The sequence below is a fragment of the Schistocerca americana genome, chromosome 7 (assembly GCF_021461395.2).
Source record: "Schistocerca americana isolate TAMUIC-IGC-003095 chromosome 7, iqSchAmer2.1, whole genome shotgun sequence".
NCBI classification, from domain to species: Eukaryota; Metazoa; Arthropoda; class Insecta; order Orthoptera; family Acrididae; genus Schistocerca; species Schistocerca americana.
In genome coordinates this window covers 483,836,216-483,859,214 of record NC_060125.1, presented here as the reverse complement: position 1 = coordinate 483,859,214, position 22,999 = coordinate 483,836,216, and the positions used below count along the sequence as shown (strand labels likewise).

Below are 22,999 nucleotides of genomic sequence, written 5' to 3'. Positions count from 1 at the left end.
ACTGCATTCTGCTCTGATCCCTGATATATGGAAGTATCAGATTGACTTCCCTGCCACTTTAAAGTTCTGTGTTCTGCTGGCAATCATGGTAAATTTTCTTACTTAATCATTATTCCTCGTGCTACAACATTATTTTCTTCTTTAGCCACCTTTCCTTTACGTTCGAGACATAGTGGTTTGAATGGTGGCCCAAGTAAATCTTAGACGTACTCCTCGGTGCATTCTGGAGAGGGTTTATATAAGTTTACTCTAAGATATTCCAAAAACTTTTATGACGCCAAACATACAATAATGTAATGAAGGTAGCGATGTTTATTGAAAGCAGTGCTGAGCCCGCATCTCGTGGTCGTGCGGTAGCGTTCTCGCTTCCCACGCCCGGGTTCCCGGGTTCGATTCCCGGCGGGGTCAGGGATTTTCTCTGCCTCGTGATGGCTGGGTGTTGTGTGCTGTCCTTAGTGTTGTGTGCTGTCCTTAGGTTAAGTTAGGTTTAAGTAGTTCTAAGTTCTAGGGGACTTATGACCACAGCAGTTGAGTCCCATAGTGCTCAGAGCCATTTGAACCAAAGTAGTGCTGACATTTCTGGACCACTTTTAAGCGGATTTTCACCATATCTTCTACGTCTACATCTACTCCTAGATGGATACTCTGAAAATTACACTTAAGTGCCTGGCAGAGGGTTCATCGAACCACCTTCACATAATTCTCTATTATTCCACTCTCTAAAAGTGTGCGAGCTCTGATTTCCCTTATTTTATTACGATGATCGTTTCTCTCTTTCTCGCTATGTAGGTCAGCGTACAAAAAAATATGTTCTCATTCGTAGGAGAAAGTTGGTGATTGGAATTTCACGCGAAGGCCCGCCCAACGAGAAAAGCCTTTATTTTAATGATGTCCACGCGAAATCCTGTATCATATCATTGACATTCTCTCCCCTATTTCTCGATAATACAGAATGTGTTGCTCTTCTTTGAACTTTGTCGATGTACTTCGTTAATCCTATCTTCTAAGGACCCTACACCGTGCAACAGCGCTCCAAAACAGGAAGTCTCTTTAGAAGATATGTTGCACCTTCTAAGTGTTCTGCCAATAAATCGCAGTCTTTGTTTCGCTTTCCCAACAACATTTTCTATGTAATCTTTCCAATTTAAGTTGTTCGTAATTTAATTTCTAGGCATTTGCTTGAATTTACGGCCGTTAGATTTGATTGATTTATCGTGTAATCGAAGTTTAACGGATTACTTTTAGCACTTATGTGGATGACCTCACGCTTTTCAATATTTAGCGTCAATTGTCAATTATCGTATTATACAGATATCTTTTTTAAATTGTTCTGTAATTTGTTTTGATCTTCTTATGACTTTACTAAACGACAAACGACAGCATCATCTGCAAACAACCTAAGACGGCTCCTCATATTGTATATAGTATGAGTAGAATTGTAGTAAAATATAAGTATTTCATTGTTAAATCCGTGTCCCGTTTGTTATATGATTAGTGATTAATACGCCACTTTTTGTGAAAGTGAAGCTTTAGTGTTGTGTAAGCACCCCACATGCACAAAGCCTGTAAACTTCATCGGTTCACATCATTTCGATAAAAGTTGGCCTAATGATCTGTGAAACAAGTAACTAACTAATAATGACATGACATGATTAACTGAAAAATAGCAAATGTACTCTAACTTTATTGTCATTTCTTTCATTCGGACAGATATTGTCATGGGGAGACCCTCAGAGCCGTGCAGACATAATTACCTCCTACACCTCAGACTGTTGAAATTTTACTTGTTGTGCATGTACAGTATAGTAGGGAGAGTAAATGGCTAAATTTATAGATAGTCAAAATGCAGAATTTAATGCAAAGAGTTGCCACTTCTGGCAGTAATAACGTACCAACACGGCTGGGAACTGAGTCAAAGTGAGCCTGGGTGACGGATACAGGTACTTAATTTCACCGCTGCTGTAGCTCTGTGCCAAAGTTCATAGAAGGTGGTGGCTAGCAATTGTTGACGCGCCTGTCTTTCGGCAACCCATAATCAAATATTTTTATATTTTATTTCTTGATAGTTAAAATGATACAAGCTTGTTACAACTTAGATTCAACGAAATATAAACGGTTCAGATGGGTGGTGTAACTCAGGTATTTAACTTCTTCTCATTCGATATCTTGGAATCCTTCACAAGAACAGGATTTGAATGTATATTCATCCTGCGTGCTAAGTGAATTAAGTAAAATATATACCGACGTTTTACTACATTTTACCACGAGGGGCGTTCAATAAGTAAAACAACACATCCTTTCCTGACAGCAGGTTGATTTTATTCAGGATTTCGATACACCATATCATTTCCCACTCTCTTGGCTACAAAGCCTTATTTTTCAACATAATCTCCGTTCAATGCGACAAACTTACTGGGGGGGGGGGGGGGGGGCTGTATGCCTCATGGTATCACTCCGCTGGTCGACTTCGGAGCCAACGTTTTCCTGCTACAAACAGAGACCCCCGATTGAGCAGCGAGGTGTTTAATAGTGATCAGTCGATCACCTCGAATGAGACTGTTCGCACGTTGCAACATTGTAGGAGTCGCAGATGTGTGCAGCCGGCTTGCAGGCAGATCCGACAGGTTAACGCGAACTTGTGCTGATGACAAACCCCTCGCCCAACGACTCACCGTGCTTCTGTTTACTGCCAGTTCTCCACAGACATTCTGCAAGTGCCTATGAATATCTGCGATGTCAGATTTTCTGCCAGGAGAAAATCAGTGACAGCTTTCTCCGCGGAACGCACCTCTATTACAGACGCCATTTTGAAGGCTACTTATAGCGCCGCTACCTATCCGAACCTCATGAAACTATAGGAGCTGAAGCGGGAATATTCTACAATTTTTCAGCCGAAACTGGCAGAGAACAAAATGTGTCGCATTACTTCTTGAACGCCCATCGCACTCAGAACAACACACGTGGTCCACCACGAATGTCAGATCAACAGAGAAACAACTCACGCCATTGTACAATTATTTAGTTCTTGATATTATAAGTTTTAGGATATTACAATTAAAAATATCACATGAAGTTAATCTGACATACATCAGGAACGTTACAATCGTTGTTATTCGTTTCAAGCATAGACATCAGCCAAAAAACAATGTTATATTAATTATGTGAGAATCCAGACTTCCTCGGCGAATCTCGATGATAGATTCTACTTGGATTAACAGCCAAGTCAATGCGTCGTTCTCCAGCAACGTTTCAGCAAGTTTCTTACTTGCCATCTGCAGGTTCACGTCTCGTCCGGATTTTATCATCTTAGAAAACAATGCTACCACTTGAATGTACATGAAATAAGCAGAACGAACAATAATCCTAACTACCTCTTTACTTAAACAATAACAAAATGAAGCACATTCTTCCTACCATCTTTTCGGCATACATTTGATGACGTCTTTTGCCCAGTATTAACAATAATTCTATCTTTGACACAGAAACGATCCGAAGGAACACTATGACGTTCTTCTTAACAACACAGGCACTGCAATATCGTACTTATCCTCCGATACCAGGCAACGACTTTCAATTAAAATATCTTCACTTGTACGGGAAATACATAATGAGCGTGCGAGTACATGTTTTGACACAAGAACGACGACTTATGGAGGTAGGGGTATAGCCGCGAGTCGTGCACGGATTGGCAAAGGCTGAGGTAAGAGAAACATCGGACTCTGGGCCACGTAAGTTATATCGAGGCCGACGTTGCGCTTAAGCAAACATGGCAGATAGTGATGGCGAGAGTGACTCAACTACCATCGATGTAGGTCCTACATTGATGCCAATGGCCCTCATAACTCGGCAACAATTACAAAAAAGAACAGAGACCTTGCACTGGCAGAACTGAGTGCTTAAAGTGAAATAGGGGAACTGTAAATTAAGGGTGAAGGCATTGCAAGAAGAGAACAGATGACTACGCAAGCATCTGTGATACTCCAAGATAAAGCAGAACAAGTGGAAGAATTCATTAGAAACATCCATTTGAAAAATACTCAGGCCGTGAAGAAGGAGAAAGAGGCCCTGCCGTAGCACTGTGAACAAGAAGAAGAATATCTTACGAACAGCCTATCAAGGAAGCTCAACCAGTTTCGGCAAGAGAAATGCCGACTGGAACGTACGCTGGAACAAGAACAGGAATGTTTGGTCGATAAGCTTATGAAAGAAATAGAAAATATTAGAAGCAGAGACTCTTGAAAAACAAACAATTTGGAACAGCGTAGACAAGAAAAGGCTGAATTCGAGAATACCTTGGAGCAAGAACAGGAAGCACTTGTCAATAAACAGTGGAAGCGAATGGACGGCCTTGAAGCTGAAAAGTGGATCGACCAGCCAGTATCAGATCCCGCGTCGCCTCGAGAAATAAGCAACGGTGATACAGTTCCAGAAAACGGCTGTAGTCGCCACAGTGTCTGTTCCTTCGGACTTGCATGCATGTCTGAAGGAACATTGTATCGTCCTTCTTAGCAATACAGGAACTGCAATATCGCAAGTGGGAATACGCTTGTGGAATTTACATTCTGCAATTTTCTAGCAGATATAATTTAAAGGAATGAATAGGCACTCTTTCTACAGGTAAATTTAAATCAGACACGACAAAAAATTACATTGTGGCAGAGCTGAATTTTTTCATCGTGTAAAAGTGGCGTTCATCACAAAACAAACCCCTAGCACGATGTAATGTTTAGCTTGTGAAGCTTAGCACCCAAGTACGATGCATTGTTCAGACTCATTATCGCAATTATTGAACGTAGACTCTTTATGGCACACTTCTTCGCCCTGCAAAGAATCGCCTCCACATCTATGTTCTGTCAAGGAAAACAAAACGGTAAGTCATCCGTTACGCTGCTGAACCAGTTTAGTGTATGTAAACGAACTAAACTTGCTGAAGTAGATTGTAGGAAAATGTTTTACTTATACGATAAAAAATAAAACAATACAATTTTGGATTCGTATGTTTTTTCGCTGTACAGTTGTTCACAGACAATTGTTGGGAAACTACTGGTTAAAAAATTTTAACATTCAAATTATACGTCACACATCACAGCCTGATGATCATATGTTTATCTTTTAGTTGTTGTTCATATTTATTACGGTAATTCAAAGTTGAGTGTCTCACTGCCTTTGTTCGAAGACATGGCAGTGAATTAAGAGTGCGAATTTCGATCGCTAATCTGAGGGAATCAGAAATTGGAACTCTGAAACCTTCACTAGATTTCGAAATGCGTATATCCACGTCATTAAGAGGTGAATGCTACGTTAAAAGGCAGAGCGAAAATAGGCAAAACATCCTTATTTTTACAAGCATAAATACAACGCATTACACTAAAGTCTACTAGTGGCAAGACGTCGGCAGCTAGCACTTCTCCTCCTTCTTCATTTTTTTTGACAAAGCGTACGAAAGTCTTAGTTAACAAGGTGTGGAGGCAATAAAACTACGTGCATCCGTAAACAAGTACAACTGAAAGTAAGCTGTTAGGTGTAACGCCGGAGATAAAGAAGGAGTGGGGACGTGATAGGACTTGCAGACATCCTCCCGCTGGGTAAACGGGGCTTCGGGGCAGAGGAACTGAAATATTTTCAACAGAAAAACTCGAACCGTGAGCGCTAGACCACAAAACCAGATGCAAAGTAGATCAAAGTAGATTCTGCTTGCTTAGTTCTCGAAACATTGCTACACCGTCGAGTTATGGTGGCTGTATGCTATATGGCAACGGCGGCGTTCTACCAACAACACTTTAATTCATCATAATTCATATAATTTGTATGAAATATTTATGAATTATTTATAGAGAGACGTTCACAGTGTATCTATTAGTGAAAACCATATCAAAATCTCTAGAGCAGTTCCAGAGATTAGCCTGGACATATAGACGGACGCGAAAACGCGACTTAAATTGCACATGTAGAGAAGATAAGAAGAGGAAAAGAGGTATTTAAACAGTCAGGCTTTCTTTAACATTGGTAAAAAGAATATTTAACTCCAGTAAAATTATGTCAGTAGCAAAACTTTCCATTTCATGCAGTTAATTAAAAGCAGTACATCAAAAAAGTAATTAAGCAATTTATTTTGGTTTTTACTGAATTGCTACAAAATATGACTCTGTGGCTTGGAGCCAAGCAACAAATATGGAAGTGGAGACTCTGGTTTGACAGGGTTATCAAACAGTTTTCAAAGATATGAGCAATTTTGGTATACTAAATCGGCACTGCCATTTGCGAGTATTCTGACGGACCCCATGAATGCCATGTGAATATGGAATCCATGGGTCCAAGACGACCTTTCTCAACGCAATGCAGGATCCGTGCGATTAGCGCCCATAAGGACCGGACATTGCTCACCAGGCTTTACCTCGACATAGGAAACATGTTTGTTTGCAGCTATCAGCACTGGGATGCTCTGCCGGCTGCAGACAAGGTCGTCGACTTCATTTACATGCTGCGACAGCGGATATTTTCCCGATAAGTCACGGATTCGGAAGATACCATATTCCGGGCTCCCGTGACAGTAATCTGTCGACCAAGAATTTGGTCTTCAACTCCATGATGAAACACACACTCTCCCTCTCTCTGGCGATCCAGGAGAGTCGCCACGACCTCTCTCTGGAGACCCAGGTAAGACTCCTCGGAAACTCTCCTCAGCGCACCAACTCTGGAAAATACGCGCGCCTCTGCCCCCCCCCCCCCCCCCCCCCGCTCCAATACTTCCACTCTTGGCTCTGCTCGAGATTGTACACCAGTCAATTTCGTATCGTACGGCAAGCACAACCCCTCAAAACCACTACGCAAAATGTGTTTCCGTTAGGGAGGATTGTTGCCAAGTTTGAGCGGCGCTCTGTGATGTCAGCATGAAGCATCTCCAGCCCGCCAAACATTTCATTCCTTTTTTGCCGCGCGCGGGAGGACAGAGGCGTGAGAAACTGCATTCGAGCACTGCAAAATAGCATCTACGTGTGGCCCCTGTCTCTCGGGCACCCACAGTGTCAAAAGGTCACGTACCCAGTACGCTAGCCTCACAATGCACATGCCTGGTGCCAAGATGACGACCAGTACGATTACTCAGCAGTGAAAGTATTTTGCCTGACTCCAGCCAGTCGCTCCAAATTTCTGCCAAGCCTCTGGCTTCTACGTTCCGGCTGATGTATAGGCGTACCGCAACTTTCTGGGAACTCTTTGGCCCGACCACACGCGATTCTCCCAAGCGAAGCTCTCCTCGCAAAGCAGCCATGCTCAGAAATTCAGTAGAAAAATATAGAAATGAGAGCAGAGCCAACACCCAATTTAATCAGAGAAGATGAGGTTACAGCTCTCAGTATTCGATCACAGGTTGTTCGGTGACCTTATTCGGACCATTCCCACCGATGAAATTTAGAGCGACAAAAATGGAAAAAAATGGAAGACGACAAACCAACAAGGCCTTGGCGTCTGTTATGGCGACACAAGTACAGTGGTGACTAAGGAAAACGTATCGGAGTATCAGCGCCTTGAAGTTCTCTGTGCAGAGCCTATCAAGTGGTTCAGCGTGTCCTCGTCAACTATCACGATAAAAACTCACGATAAGCCGATCAAAGCGTCCTCGCCCCCAGGTACAGTAATATTACGATCGAGAAAAATGCGCACGGACGGAGCGATGGCCTCTGGAGCAACACGGACTGTCAGCACGGCGACCGCACATGCGGTGTCCCATGAAGTGGCGGAAGAGAGAGGTCGCCGACAGTTACGTGCCCAACTACGTCAATGGACGTAGGTGTTACACCTAGTCGCCTTTTCAGACGCATACCTGCTCTGTGGCCAGCATTAAGAAAGTGTATCCGTCTGTGGGGGCTGCGACGAGAAAGAAAATTGCCAGACTGCGTTCATCATCTTCTCTCAGGCACGGCACCCGATATAATGTTATGGGTTGGCACTAGGTGTACAACAAGATAATCTCCTGCTCCCACAGCTGGTAATTTGGACGGCAGCCGTTCCATTTTCGATGCGTTCAGCCAAGTTGCTGTGACGTAGCTTCTAGGTTTTTGTGACATGTTTCAACAAGGTAACGCAAGACCGCATGTTGCCTGTGCTCTCCTCAATGAAACGCAACAGACTGCTTCGGAAAGCATATGGAACAGATCGATCCACAACTGTCAGTTCTTTAAGGGCAAATCATAGCCCAGACCGCAATTAACAAGATAATTGTAATGTCACAAAAAGTAATCTTTCCCGTGCGAATGATGTAATATGTAAATGACTATGAAATACCAACATATCAAACCTACGAAGTTCAGTTGTAACCTCCCCACAATAAAATATTATCAATAATATTCACATTTAGTGTAACCTCCCAACAGTAAAAGTTCCGAAACCTCCCAACAGTAAAAAAATATAACTATAACATTGACATTTAGCGTAACCTCCCAAAAAATAAATTGCGTAACCTATCAATAATAAAATGTAACTAATCTCTCAATAAAAAATTGTGGCTCACGTATAACCTTTCAATAATTGACTGTGAATTTAAACGTAAATTTTGGACGTCAGCAGTGCTGCGTCATGACCCTGAAAGATCATTCTGAATAAATTGAAAATTCTTGCCTCAATAAGGTCCACGGATAACGCATATATATCTGCTCCTATAAGAAATTTTTCTGGCACAGCCGAGTGCAATGCTGGCCGATAGATTTGTCATGTATAAAAAGAAACAACTGATTTTTCTTTTCAATAATCGGGATGACCAAGGATTGGAGAAATTGGTAAATTCTTTAAATTGAAATGAATAATTGTCAAAAGTTACTTTTTATGAGAAAGATTATTATTAAGAGATTTTTTTAAAACATTTACATGGGACTTGATATAACAATAGTACGTATGTGCGAGGCTGCTTTTACCTTATACTACAACGCTCAGGCTCCGCCATCGCTCCCCACGACCGTCCCAGCCACCTCCACACACACAGCTGCTAGCTACTACTTACTCCTACTGCTACACAGTTCCTACTGCTGACAACACTGCTCTCTGGTCTAAGATTCTCTTATAGCTTACATATCGCAGGCAGCGCGTGAGCAATCCATCGAAATTACATCTGCTCAAGTGCGCTAGCAACAAATTCTTTAATCATGGACCTCTTACACAGTCAATTGGTAGGAACATCATAAATTGTCGTATTCTGTGTCAATTAAGATATAACGAAGTTGTGTTACGCTTTATCGCTTATTTTCATTTTGTCGGCAAAATACTTGAAGCAATGTCCGGAATAAAGTGAGAACTGCTATTATCCATCTTTGTATTAAATGTATGTAACAAAATTTACTAATTTTTAAAGTAATTATGAAATTTTGCGAAGTTATGAAACCCAATACCTGTAAACAAATTTACGTTGTCGCCACTTCCTTACATAAGCGATGGTTGTCCGTATTCGCAACTGCGAATACATCTCACGTATTCCTACAGCAATAACATACTATAATCAACATTACAAATCAGGATTATGTTTGATTTAAAAACAGTACTGTTCTCTGCCTGTTTATATTTTAAGGCAGAAACAGAATATTAATACACCTCCTTTCATAACATTACACAAGACAGAGGAGCAGACAAGCCAAACATTTTTACGTTAAACATTATTTCATCTCTTCTACATTAACAATCAGCAAAGAGTCGGCTGACATTATTTCTAACTGTTTTTCTTTCATGGATTCACGCCCACAAAAAATGTCTGTTTGTCTTGCGATTAATGTTTCTATTTATCGCATTTGTTACACCGATTTGGAATACAGGTATCTGGAATACTGGTATTTGTCAGCCTCCAGTCGCAGTTATCATCTTTCCTAACACAAGGCGTCACAGGACTCGCTTCATATCGCTTGGCGTGCGCGAATCACGCAGTATTCACGAAAGAAAAGAGAGAATGCCGACATATCAATATCAGATCTTATGAGCGTGGCACAACAGCTTGTGAGCGTGTAAAAAAGAAAAAAGAATACATAGATAAAAATAAACGTGGACGGAGTGTACTGGTCCCCCAAAGCGGCCAACGAGAGCAGTAATATTGCGGAACAACGCTGCTCAAATTAATTAGTAGGGCGTCTGCCATACTACATTGAGCAATAATTACCAAATTATACCTTAGCTTTCAAAACCTGAGAAAACAAGAAAATACTACATCCTAGGTCCTTGACATAAAAAGAAATGAAATGTCCGATAAATGTCGAAAACAAAGTGGAAACTATAATTAACTGCGCCGCCTTGGTCGTTTACGTTGGCCTTTGGCAGCTTCAATAACGTATATGCCCTACGTGAGCGTTTATCGCTGCCTGACACATACATGGCAATCTCCGTACAAGTCTACAGAGTCCACACTGTGGATCTGTGCCCATTCTGCAATGAGAGCCCATCAGAGTTCTTGGAGAGTATATGGCGGAATAGAACGACCACGAATACCGTTTTAAAACATGTCTCACATACGCAGACTGGGGTTTAGGTCGTGACTCAGCGTCGGCCATTCCATTACTTCGATGTCCAGACGCCTCTCCTTATGCTCGCCACACAGACCATAGCATTAGAAGGAATTCACGGCCACCATTGTGTGCAGCAGCCAACACACGGTCCATCAGGATCTGTTCGATGTACTGCCTGGCAGTGAGGCAACCGTGGACAACGAGATCCGTATGGCTGTCCACACTGAATATTTCTCAAAACATCACCGAACCTTGGAAATGTGTCGATTTCCTGGACAACATCTGGCAAGTATCGCTCATCACGGGTCTCCACACACGATCACGGCCACCACGTTGCACCTTCGCCACTGACGAAGTAGCCACTAGATATGGGGACGGCTAACTGAAGGCGAGCTGCAAGATGTCGTTTCATGCTGGGTACTCGAACAGGACGTCTGGGTCGTAACATCCTTCCTCGCAGTCTGTTCATTACGGTATGATCGGGGCTCTGGCGAGATCCGTAAGACGCCGCAACGTAGAGATGGTCAAATGTCGGTCTCCACGTGGGGTTGTACAGCGTCGGCGATCTTGTCCAACTCGTCTTTTGTACTGACCTGTTTCCCTGTTGTGTGCTCATAGCCGGCCGCGGTGGTCTAGCGGTTCTAGGCGCGCAGTCAGGAACCGCGCGGCTGCTACGGTCGCAGGTTCGAATCCTGCCTCGGGCATGGATGTGTGTGATGTCCTTAGGTTAGTTAGGTTTAAGTAGTTCTAAGTTCTAGGGGACTGATGACCACAGATGTTCAGTCCCATAGTGCTCAGAGCCATTTGTGCCCATAACATATGGATGACTCATGGAGAGGCACTGGCAACTACAGGAACAGGACCAAAGGTACATCCATTTTGGATTAAACTCACCGTCCCTGCAACTTGCACTGCGTTAAGATGGCGCGTTTGTGCTGGCTGTGTTCGCCACAGATTTCGGCGACTTGAATTCCCGCGCCCGCCTCTCTTGAACTCACGGTAGTGCGGGGCCGCAAGCAGCGCTGAGTGTGGCGCCGCCTTGTTACAGCAGCGGCTTACCGGACACTAGGACTGTTGATGTTTTAAAAAATATCGGGAATCCGATTTTCCGATATTTAAAAAAATATGATTATCAGCCTACGGCATGTCGGGCAATATTATCGATACATCGATAAATCGACGGAAAAAGTATCGATGTATCACCCATAGAAAATATCGGCTGCACATTGTAAATATACTGAAGGTTTAGCGTTGTATATTTAAGTACTGATTTTGGTAACTGCAGGTAAGTGGCAAAACAAAAGGTGTCCCATGGGTCCGTCGTTCAATTTCGTCACACGTCGGATTTGTCTGGAACACTTCATGTCGACTTCCCTGTTATTCCATTTCTGCAAACGCCAGAGACCCAGCAGTTTCTGCGTTGGCGTAAGCTGATGCCAGCACTCCGATCGATAAAGAGGCTGCATGAAGATCGATAGTAGGTACCAGAGCAAGCGACCCTATCGGGACAGAGACCAAAGACAAACTCGCAAGAAACTTACCACCAACGCCCTCTCGACCGCCAGTATTTAGATCGCCGCCGCCAATCGGAGGGCCCCGTCAGTCATCCAGGGAGTCACCGAGTCAAATATTCAGTCGCAGCCCAGTCACTTGCAGTCGTAAGTCTCAAACAGCACATAGCGACCAGAGTAGTGTGCATAGCGGACTTGTATTTCACCACCAGTGAGACGAACGTAAACTACTACGGAAGAGCTTGTACCACAACATCTGGACTACCTTAAGTAGCTTTTTGTTTAAGTGAATAAAGAATCCTGGTAATACATGCGTGCAGTTGTGTTATAGACAGAGGATACAGGCCACCAAACAACATCCTCTCCTTGCTTCCAGTAGTACAAGCCCACGATGAGAACGACACGACACAAAACTGGCGACGATCATAATTCAGTGTAGATTTTGCTTGCTTCTCTTGTGTTGCAGCTTATAGGGGTGCTCATTTCTATTTGCTGATGTGTTGTTGTGTTCTTGCACCTATTCCGGGAGCGTAGCCGCAGAACTAATCAAATTTCTCTTTTCAGAGGCTTTGCTTGCTTTTTTGCTATAACGTACTAATGTAAACCATGGCTACCCTACTCCCTCCAGCCCGCGGCCTCACGCCTCAGCAACACATGCCAATGTGATGGATCTAAGACAAATTTTTCAGTTTCAGAACAAACAAATTGCTACCCTGCTGACGACGGTACAACAACTACTGGTTGCACAAGCTGCGTCTGCCGCACGACAACCGACCGATCGACCAGCCCAACAATTCCCACCGACTAGCATACCAACGTCCCGGCAATTAAACGACACCGAAGAGGAATGGCTCGAATACCAAACACAGTTCCAAGCACATTGTTAAGTTCATAGATTTCAAGGTACTCTTAAGCTACAATAGTTTCTTTCGATTGCGGGGTCCCATGTGTTCAGGTAATACAAAAACTATTCCCAACTGCGTTTCCCAACGAACTCGGTTATGACGAAGTAACCACTGTATTAACTAAGTATTATGACCAGCATATCCAAGTAGCTGCAGCCAGGTATCAGTTCTTTCGCTTGCAGAGAAAGCTGGAACAAACGTACCATCAGTGGTACACAGAACCAAGGGGCATGACTAGGAAGTGTAAATTTGTGGCAACTTTTACAGTGATTTAATGATTATAGGTGCAATAACATTCAATGTCCCAGACAGAAAGCGGGACCATCAAGTATCGCTTTGCGCCGCACGATCTCGTTATTTTCAGGGTTTACGGCAACCGTGGGCGCTGGAAAAGAAATTCGTTGGCTCTTCTATGTATATGATTGCAGGTCCCGATGGTTTTTAGCGCCGCCACCAGAACCAGGTTGGCGCATGTCATTTTCCCCGTGATCCTGATGCTTTTCATCCCCCAGATTCACGGCTTCATGGAACCGCGCGGCCTTCACAACCGCCCGCTGGTGCCACCAGGGCACCCCAGGTGGAGCGGATGGACGATGCGCCCTCGCCCCCGCCGTCCGCTCTCGACGACCCCATGGACCTGGACCCGCCGTCTCCGTCGCCGTCGCTGTCATCGCTCCAGGACACGCCCTCATCCCTAGATGTGTGCTCTGGCAGCAGATTTCCAGAGAATGTTCCTCTTGCCTCATAAGCCAGATGGCACGATATAGTCAGGAGTATGCTGTCCTCCATAGCTATGGCTCCCAGCTCATCTATACATCCAGCGTGCTGCCTCTCTCCCCATTGTGGTTGGCAGCCTGACTACACGGTAGCAGTGCAGCATTTCGGGTTGGAGGGATGTGCTGGCGTAAGCTGTCGCCAGCACTCCGAATGGCAAAGGGGCTGCGAGAAGATCGATAGTACGCACTGGAGCAAGCTAGCCTATCACGAAGGAAGCCCAAGACAAACTCGCAAGAAACGCGCCTCCAACGCCCTCTCGACCGCCAGTATTTAGATCCCAGCCGCCGACCGGAGAGCCCAGTCAGTCATCCAGGGAATCACTGCATCGAGTCTTGAGTTGCAGCCCAGTCACTTGCAGTCACAGACAGAGTCTCAGTCTTAGGCAGAAACTAGCTACCAGGGCAGTGTGCATAGCGGACTTCTGCTTCACCAGCAGTGAGGCTAACGTAGGCTACTACGGAAGAGCTTGTACCACAACACTTATCAAGAACCCTGTTAATAGGGTTGGGTTGTTTGGGGGAAGAGACCAAACAGCGAGATCATCGATCTCATCGGATTAGGGAAGGACAGAGAAGGAAGTTGGCCTTGCCCTTTCAAAGGAACCATCTCGGCATTAGCCTGGAGCGATTTAGGGAAATCACGGAAAGCCTAAATCAGGATGGCCGGACGCGGGATTGACCCATCGTCCTACCAAATGCGAGTCCAGTGTGCTAACCACTGCGACACCTCGCTCGGTCCCAGTTAATACATGCTTGCAGTTGTGTTATAGAAAGAGGGTACTGGCCACCAAACAACATCCTCTTCTTGCTTACCATGGTACAAGCCTACAGTGACAAGGCGACGACACAGAAGTTGTAATGTCAAAATTGCTAGGTGAACTTAAATGTTGCAATTTCTGTTGATAGCACCTAGCGGCAACTGAATCAGCATTTTGCCTCACATGTCTCCGCACACTGCAACGACCAATCTTGACATTTAGGTTTTTGTTCATCAATTTCAGTAACTGATTTGGAAGAATGCCGATACGAAGAAACAGCACACTAGTTGTGGTAAAAATTGTTCTAACGCAACTGGTGTCCTATTTCATCACATCGGAGGTCTTGTTATTCCATTCACAGCACCAGCCCCCAAAGCAATCAGACTTCATCTCTGTGCCATCTGTAAGTGTTTCACACCGTCAAAGAGAAAGACTGGACCTGATGAAAACTCAAAAATTAGTAAGATCTCTTCACACAGTGAAAATAAAATTATAAGTTTCCTTTAATTTACGTCTATGGTCACAATCTTTTTTGTTTAACAGATTACCGGTTTCGGTCTTTAATAACCATCATAAGATCTGTTTCATAAAAACAAAGTCCTAACAGATCTGATGATGGTTATTAAAGACCGAAACCGGTAATCTGTTAAACAAAAAAGATTGTGACCATAGACGTAAATTAAAGGAAACTTATTGCATATACGGGTCACTGTGTTCTTTCGCGACGATGTCGCAGCTTGTGAAAATAAAATTATGTTCTACCACAATCTCTAAAGAACAACTTCAAATATTCATCGAAAATTCTGAAAAAAAATATAACGTAAAATAAAATGTCGGCTCTCGATTTCGCCACTTCAGTGTCGATGTATCGGCGGAAGAAGTGTAAGGAATACCGATAACTCTATATATCGACGTTTTATCTATGCCACTACCCAACATCGCAGGAGCTGCTGTCTGGATGGAGTCTGCAACCTGATAGCGTCAACTTTGCCTCGCTCTTCCCGCAGCACGCCGTTCGCTACATCGACGGAAGTTGACATGTTGCTCGGCATCGGTGACAGTGGCGGTCCCCATCACACTAGTAATTTGTGTACTAGTAGGTGCCCGTGGTGAAGAACGCTTGTTACTGAGGTTTAAACTTGTTGGGCGTGGCTGATTTCTCTGTGCCGCCGGTCTGCCAGGGATGGCACGGAGACAGGAGTCGATGTTGATTAGGTTGTAGATGGTAGAAGTTACCGTGGAAGAACACCTTTTCATAACTCCCAACGGTTTTGAGTTTTAATGTTTTCTCGCTTGGTAAATTAGACAGGTAGTGTCACCTGCATGCCTTGCAGAATCGTTATCCAGGCGCGTTCTTCATAAATTGAGCGTATGGCTATATACGATTCAAGTAAAACTTTTCTGTTATAAAAGGGATGCATTCTCAAAATCATTTATCTTATTTGTGCTAGCTTGCAAACCTAAGTCACAAATTTATATCACGGTTGCTTTCGATTGGAAGTAAATGTTTGAAATTCTGCCTTGTTATAATTGTATGAGAAACTGTTTTTAATTAAGCATCCTTGTTATTGTTATTTTGTGAGAGATCATTACAATACACTTGCTGGAAATGTTGAGAGTTTAAAATTCTGATATAGAAATTGTGAGCGAGTATTTTTTAAAATTATCTAAACGCAATGTTTGTTGGATTTTCCTACTGTAATAAATGGAGGTCGTCTTAAACGAATATCATACCCACTTCATCCTAGCCCTTCCACTTACTATAACTGTCACAGAATTGCACGTGCTTGGTTGAATACATCATCTACAAATGACAACTGCCGTCTGTGTACGTCACTAGAAAATACTGGGACATGTCAGTCGTTCTTAGAATCACTTGACACTGTAATATGCCTACATTGAAAGTGAAGATTTCAAGCCATGCAGTGCACAGTATCAAAATAGATTTAGCTTACCAGACGTTGATTCTCGTGTTCCCGTAATTCTTCTGAACACTGTAGCTGTCAAGCTCCGGATAGGCTACAATCCTTTCATCGTTAGATCCAGCATGTACTGATAGACTTTAGTCCCTCTTCCACGAGGAACGTAGTCTTCTCACAAACAGACGTCATTCATTTGCGATTTCTGAATGGCAAACTTGCTACGTAATCTTTGCTTGCATACAGAATGTAGATGGCATTACTCCAACCCACTTTGTGTTGTGGCACTGAAATGTTAAACATTTGTGTATCCGAGCATGTAGCGCTGTGGTATCACGTATTGATATCACTGCACGGGTGTCAAAGTTGGCAAAAGTTTCTGTCAGACGCCGACAGGGGTCGCGCAGTATGCGGTGGACCCAGTGATGCCACACCTCCAGTAGCTCCGGACTACGGGCGCCCTTTACCTCCGCAGTCAGACATCCCACTCGCACTCAGAACCACTTCGCTACGTGTTGCTATGCAGACACTGCCTAGCTGCGGTTCCAACACCATCATTAGTGCTTACACAGAGAGGTCCACAACAGTGGGACTCACTTTTTGAAATCTTTTATATGGTGATGTAGATTAAAGTACAAGATATCACAGCCTACAACCATTCACCCTGGTTGGCCCTCATATGCGAGTAAGTGACGAAAAAATGTTTTGAAATTTCATGTGATGCTCTACAGCTTTAAAAAGAGTAATAATAGTCAGACAGTTGCTGTAGCATGACAGTTATCATATTGATACTAATATGTAGACTTTCAAGGCCCGAAATGTCATGTCCATTATAATTATCTGGGCTGTTATGCCGTGGTTGGTTGATGAATTCTGTGTCAATTCCCAACGTTTCGTCCTCGTCTACGGAAGACATCTTCGAGGGGGTCTGTAGCTCGATGGAAGGTCCAACATACCCACTGGCTCGCTACTGACTCCTCCACAGACAGGGGACGAAACGTTGCGAATTGGCACAGAATTCATCAACCGAACACAGCATAACAGCCCGGATAATTATAATGGACATGAGTTATAATATTGTCCACACATGCAAGAAGGTGTGGATTCAGATATCGTCATGTGCTTTTACACTTTTTAATCTTTATCTAAATTACTTTGATCGTTAATCTTATTCCGTATACTGGTTTAAATGTAATTTTTTATGTCCCTTTGTTATTTCATTTTAAATAGTGTATAGACGGTTTCAGTTTTTCTTATATTTTCTTCCTGTCATTCTTTGTCCACTTGGAACCTTTGTGCATGTGAAATTAATTATTGTTATTTACTAATTTCGATTTAATTTCTTTCCTTTTGCCGACCGAGGTAACCGAACGGTTCTAGGCGCTCAGTCCGGAATCACGCAGCTGCTACCGTCGCAGGTTCGAATCCTGCCTCGAGCATGGATGTGTGTGATGTCCTTAGGCTAGTTAGATTTCAGTAGTTCTAAGTCTAGGGGACTGATGACCTCAGATGTTAAGTGCCATAGTACTCAGAACCATTTGAACCATGTTCTTTCCTTTTATTATCTTACATTTTGGTTCAAATGGATCTGATCACTATGGGATTTAACTTCTGAGGTCATCAATCCCCTAGAACTTAGAACTACTTAAACCTAACTAACCTAAGAACATTACACACATCCATGCCCAAGGCAGGATTCGAACCTGCGACCGTATATCTTACATTTTCATCCATGTTACTGCATTCATTATTTTTTTCCCTCATTTTGCTGGAATTTCTTTTTAATTATAAACCCTTTTTTCGTTTAAATATTCATCTGTATTATCTTGTGCATAATACAATCAGAAACTATGTATTAGATGTTTATATGACGATTTCCATCCAAAAACCTGTACATCTTTTAACGAAAAATACATTTCTGACACCACTGCACACTCAACATGAACAGATTATTTCGTCTTTTGTTTTTAACCGATAAATCGGTTTTTTCATATGTTAAACAATACAATAGATAAATAAAAATAATGAAATTCACATGCACAGTTATTCCAAATGGAAAAAGAATGATAGGAGGAAGAGATGAACGCAACTGGAGCACTTAATACACCGACCAAAATGACGCGACAAAGGAATAAAAATTTTAAAAAGTTACATTTACACCAGTTAATCGAGTAAAAATAACGACCAGTCATTTCGATAAAAATAAAAAAAATCTGACGAGATTCGAACCGATAACTTCTTGCAAGTGAGGATCGCACAATAATTGTTATTCTATTGCAACAAACTGATTAACGCACCCATTTTTAAAGCTGTAGAATACCACATGAAATTCCCAACTACTTGCAAACGAGGGTGCACCAGGGTCAAAGGTTGCGGGGGTGTCATACCCTGTATCTTAACCTACATCACCGTATAGAAGGTTTCAGAAAGTCAATCCCACCGTTGGGGGCCTCTCCTTGTGACATTTTTTGCTGCATTATTTGTAGCCATACGCTTGGAGTAATACAAGTTAAGTAAACCTTTTGTTTATCGTAATATCTTGTTTCCTGATCGTTTCTGCTCCTGTCCAACTGTCCTACGACAACAGTTGCTGCACCACTGTAAAGCCCGCCTCTCCTTATCGTTGTGTACGGAGTCATGCACAACAAGAGCACTCCAGACAATTTCAAATTTGCAGTGTGCCGCCTTCAAGCTGATGTAATTTTAGTGGCCAGCAGTGGCTGTTACACAGGTTGAGTCAAAAAGGACTTGACAACTTTGGAATGATACAGAAATTTGTTGAGATAACTTACAGAATCGGTAGATTTTGTGCAAACAATCTCAACATTGATTCACATAGTGTACTAGTACCGTGTTCCGCCACCAGGAGCGCCAGTGTAGTGCAGAATTAAACTGGCTACTTTCAGTGGTGCGGGGAGTGCTCGCTGTGTGTTTTGATTTCATGAAACGAACTCTGCAACAACTGTTCGATGTAAATTTCGCACCGAATAAGCTAAAGAACCTCAGAGCAAGCCTGCAATTTAATCTTGGTACAAGAACTTCGTTGAGAAGGATTGTTCACTGTGACATGATAGACCAGGTCTCCCGTGTGTTGATTATGTCTAACACGTTATGGAAAGCTTTCTCCGCAGTCCCAAAAATCAACGCTCGTGCGTCTCGCGAGACTGGCATTCCACAAAACACTGTTTGGCGTGTACTGCTTAGACGTTTACACTTGAAACCGTTGGGATTCACAATGGCACAACACATCAGTGGTGCACATGAGGTTGCTTGTGGGGAATTTTGTGCGGAAATTTTGAAGCGGATAGACAACAACGAGACATTCTTGAACACAATAATGTCCGGCGATGAGTCAACATTTCATATCAGCGGCACGGTGAAAACCCACAACTGCAGAATATGGGGCAGCGAAAATTCACATGCAACCCTGGAACATGTTCATGACAGCCCCAGAGTTAATGTGTTGTGTGCCCTTAGCAAATTGAAAGAATTCGGCCCTTCCTTCTTCATCGGGAAAGCTGTCTCTGGTATAGTGTATCTGGACACTCTTGAAAAGTTTTTAATTGCATAGATCGATGAAGATGATCGAGATGGGATTGTTTACCATCAGCAAGATGGTGCACCACCTTATTTCTTCACGTAAGTTATATATTTCCTCGATAATCGCTTCCCAGGTCTGTAGATTCGATATGGAGGGGCATCGGTTGGCTCCCTCGGTCCCCACACTTGGCACCACTAGATTCTTTCTCAGGGACTTCATGAAAAACCGTGTGTATGTTCCTCCCCTGCCAAACAATTTAGCCGACCTGAAAAATCGAATCACGCTGCCGTTGCACAAGCTACGCCCTATCTCTGCAACGAATGTGGGGAGGAACTGACTATCCGTGGGAAGTTTGTCGCATCACAAATGGTAGTTACATCTAACCAAAATGAGAGGCTCATTTCCGAAAGGTACCAAATCCGAAAAATTGAAAAATTAGTTGACAAGTAGAAGCACTGCTTGGAACCATGACGTATGTAATAAGAACTGTTATGTATGCCAAAACGTACCACATCTGTTATATAATTCTCCTCACGAGTTGCTGTTCATGGCGAAGAGTACCTAATCCACTCTTATTTCGTTTCCAAGAAGTACCACATCCCGGTAGCCAATCGTTGCTCGTCTCAGTAATGATGTCACACACAACTTGACCGAGATTTGTTTACATGACACTGCACATTGTAAGGACGTGTCTGGTTTTTTTTATGTCCATCTGAAGTTTTTGATGACGTATCAGATGAATACTGTATTTCACCAACAGAAACTCCAGAACAATGTTACAAAACTTAACACAATTTTCCGCCGAAAGGTACCAAATCCGTTTTTATTTATACAGTAGCAATTTAAAAAATAAACATTTAACGGAGATACTTGACATAATGTGTCTCAATGTTGTTGTTGTGGTCTTCAGTCCTGAGACTGGTTTGATGCAGCTCTCCATGCTACTCTATCCTGTGCAAGCTTCCTCATCTCCCAGTACCTACTGCAACCTACATCCTTCTGAATCTGCTTAGTGTATTCATCTCTTGGTGTCCCTCTACGATTTTTACACTCCACGCTGCCCTCCAATACTAAATTGGTGATCTCTCTTGATGCTTCAGAACATGTCCTACCAACCGATCCCTTCATCTAGTCAAGTTGCGCCATAAACTTCTCTTCTCCCCAATTCTATTCAATACCTCCTCATTAGTTATGTGATCTACCCATCTAATCTAAAGCATTCTCCTGTAGCACCACATTTCGATTTAGAAAGATTCTATTCTCTTCTTGTCCAAACTATTTATCGTCCACGTTTCACGTCCATATATGGCTACGCTCCAAACAAATACTTTCAGAAACGACTTCCTGACACTTAAATGTATACTCGATGTTAACAAATTTCTCTTCTTCAGAAACGATTTCCTTGCCATTGCCAGTCTACATTTTATATCCTCTTTAGTTTGACCATCATCAGTTATTTTGCTACCCAAATAGCAAAACTCCTTTACTACTTTAAGTGTCTCATTTCCTAATCTAATTCCCTCAGCATCACCCGACTTAATTCGACTACATTCCATTATCCTCGTTATGCTTTTGTTGATGTTCATCTTACATCCTCCTTTCAAGACACTGTCCATTCCGTTCAACTGCTCTTGCAAGTCCTTTGCTGTCTCTGACAAAATTACACTGTCATCGGCGAACCTCAAAGTTTTAATTTCTTCTCCGTGGATTTTAATTCCTACTCCAAATTTTTCTTTTGTTTCCTTTACTGCTTGCTCAATATACAGATTGAATAACATCGGGGAGAGGCTACAACCCTGTCTCACTCCCTTCCCAACCGCTGCTTCCCTTTCATGCCCCTCGACTCTTATAACTGCCATCTGGTTTCTGTACAATTTATAATAGCCTTTCGCTCCCTGTATTTTACCCCTGCAACCTTCAGAATTTGAGAGAGAGTATTCCAGTCAACATTGTCAAAAGGTTTCTCTAAGTCTACAAATGCTAGAAACGTAGGTTTGACTTTCCTTAATCTTCTAAGATAAGTCGTAGGGTCAGTATTGCCTCATGTGTTCCAATATTTCTACGGAATCCAAATGTGTCTCAATATCTGCCTGTATGTAACAACAATGCTACAATACAGTCTGATGCTGCTGTGGTTGTAAAACTTTTTTTTCTCTCTCTCCTCTAAAATTGGATTTTATAGATTTGATACCTTTTGGAAGCGAGATTGTCAAAAGACGCTTTTATGTGAAACTTGAGGTTGTTTGCTACAAAGTGACACACCTACCGATTCTGTAAATTATCTCAATAAATTTCTATATCCTTCCTAAGTTGTAAAGCCCTTTTTGACTCACCACTTATTTTTCGGAAGTTTGACTACTGTGTTTTGGAGAGTATACATTGTCGTCATTTTCGGATGTCGACCTCCTCCGTCAGCACGGGGTCGACGCCGTCGCCGCCTGACAGCTGGGCTGCGAGCAGCGTGGAGCAGGTGGCGGGCCTTCCTCGGTGCCGGCGTCATGTTCGCCGGTGTTTATGGAGGATGCAAATGCGGCCGCGCTCGTCGCGTGGATTTGGAGAGCTCCGCGGATTCGCAATATCGACGCTCCGCGGCGCGCCGCCGGCTGTACTCCTGGGGCGCCCCGGTAAGCCTCGCTGAACGGCCGACAAGGCGAAGCTGCCTCACGCCAGCCGCGATAAGCGCGCCAGTCTACTGGCGCCAGTGCCACCCGAGGGTGGGACAAGCGGTACCGTACGTGCCAGCGCGCTCGTGCTCAAAACACCTGCGCTCTCTTCAGCTAAAATTCGCAGCTCTCATCCCAGCGCATCACTGTTTGGAATTATTTTGCGGGTAATTTTAAAACTAGGGGAGCCATAGCTAAAGTAGTTTTACATACTTGCCTGACCAATTCATACAGTACATCATGTGTACAAGGGGCGTCCGTGCAAAAATAAAAACTACTTATTTGTTTGGGGTAAACCTTTTTCATTTTTCGACATAGTCTCCATTTAGACTCACACACTTCGTCCAACGCTGTTCTAATTTGTTAATCCCTTTCGAATAATAGCTATTTGTTGCTGCACTCACCTCCTCGTTTGAATAAAATCTTTGTCCTGCCAGCCATTTCTTCG

General features: G+C 43.1%; 1 pseudogene; it reads left to right on the top strand.

Moving 5' to 3' along the window:
• The first annotated feature begins 3,766 nt into the window (after positions 1 to 3,766).
• Positions 3,767 to 22,516, top strand: LOC124623029 (annotated as a pseudogene).
• The last annotated feature ends 483 nt before the right edge of the window (positions 22,517 to 22,999 follow it).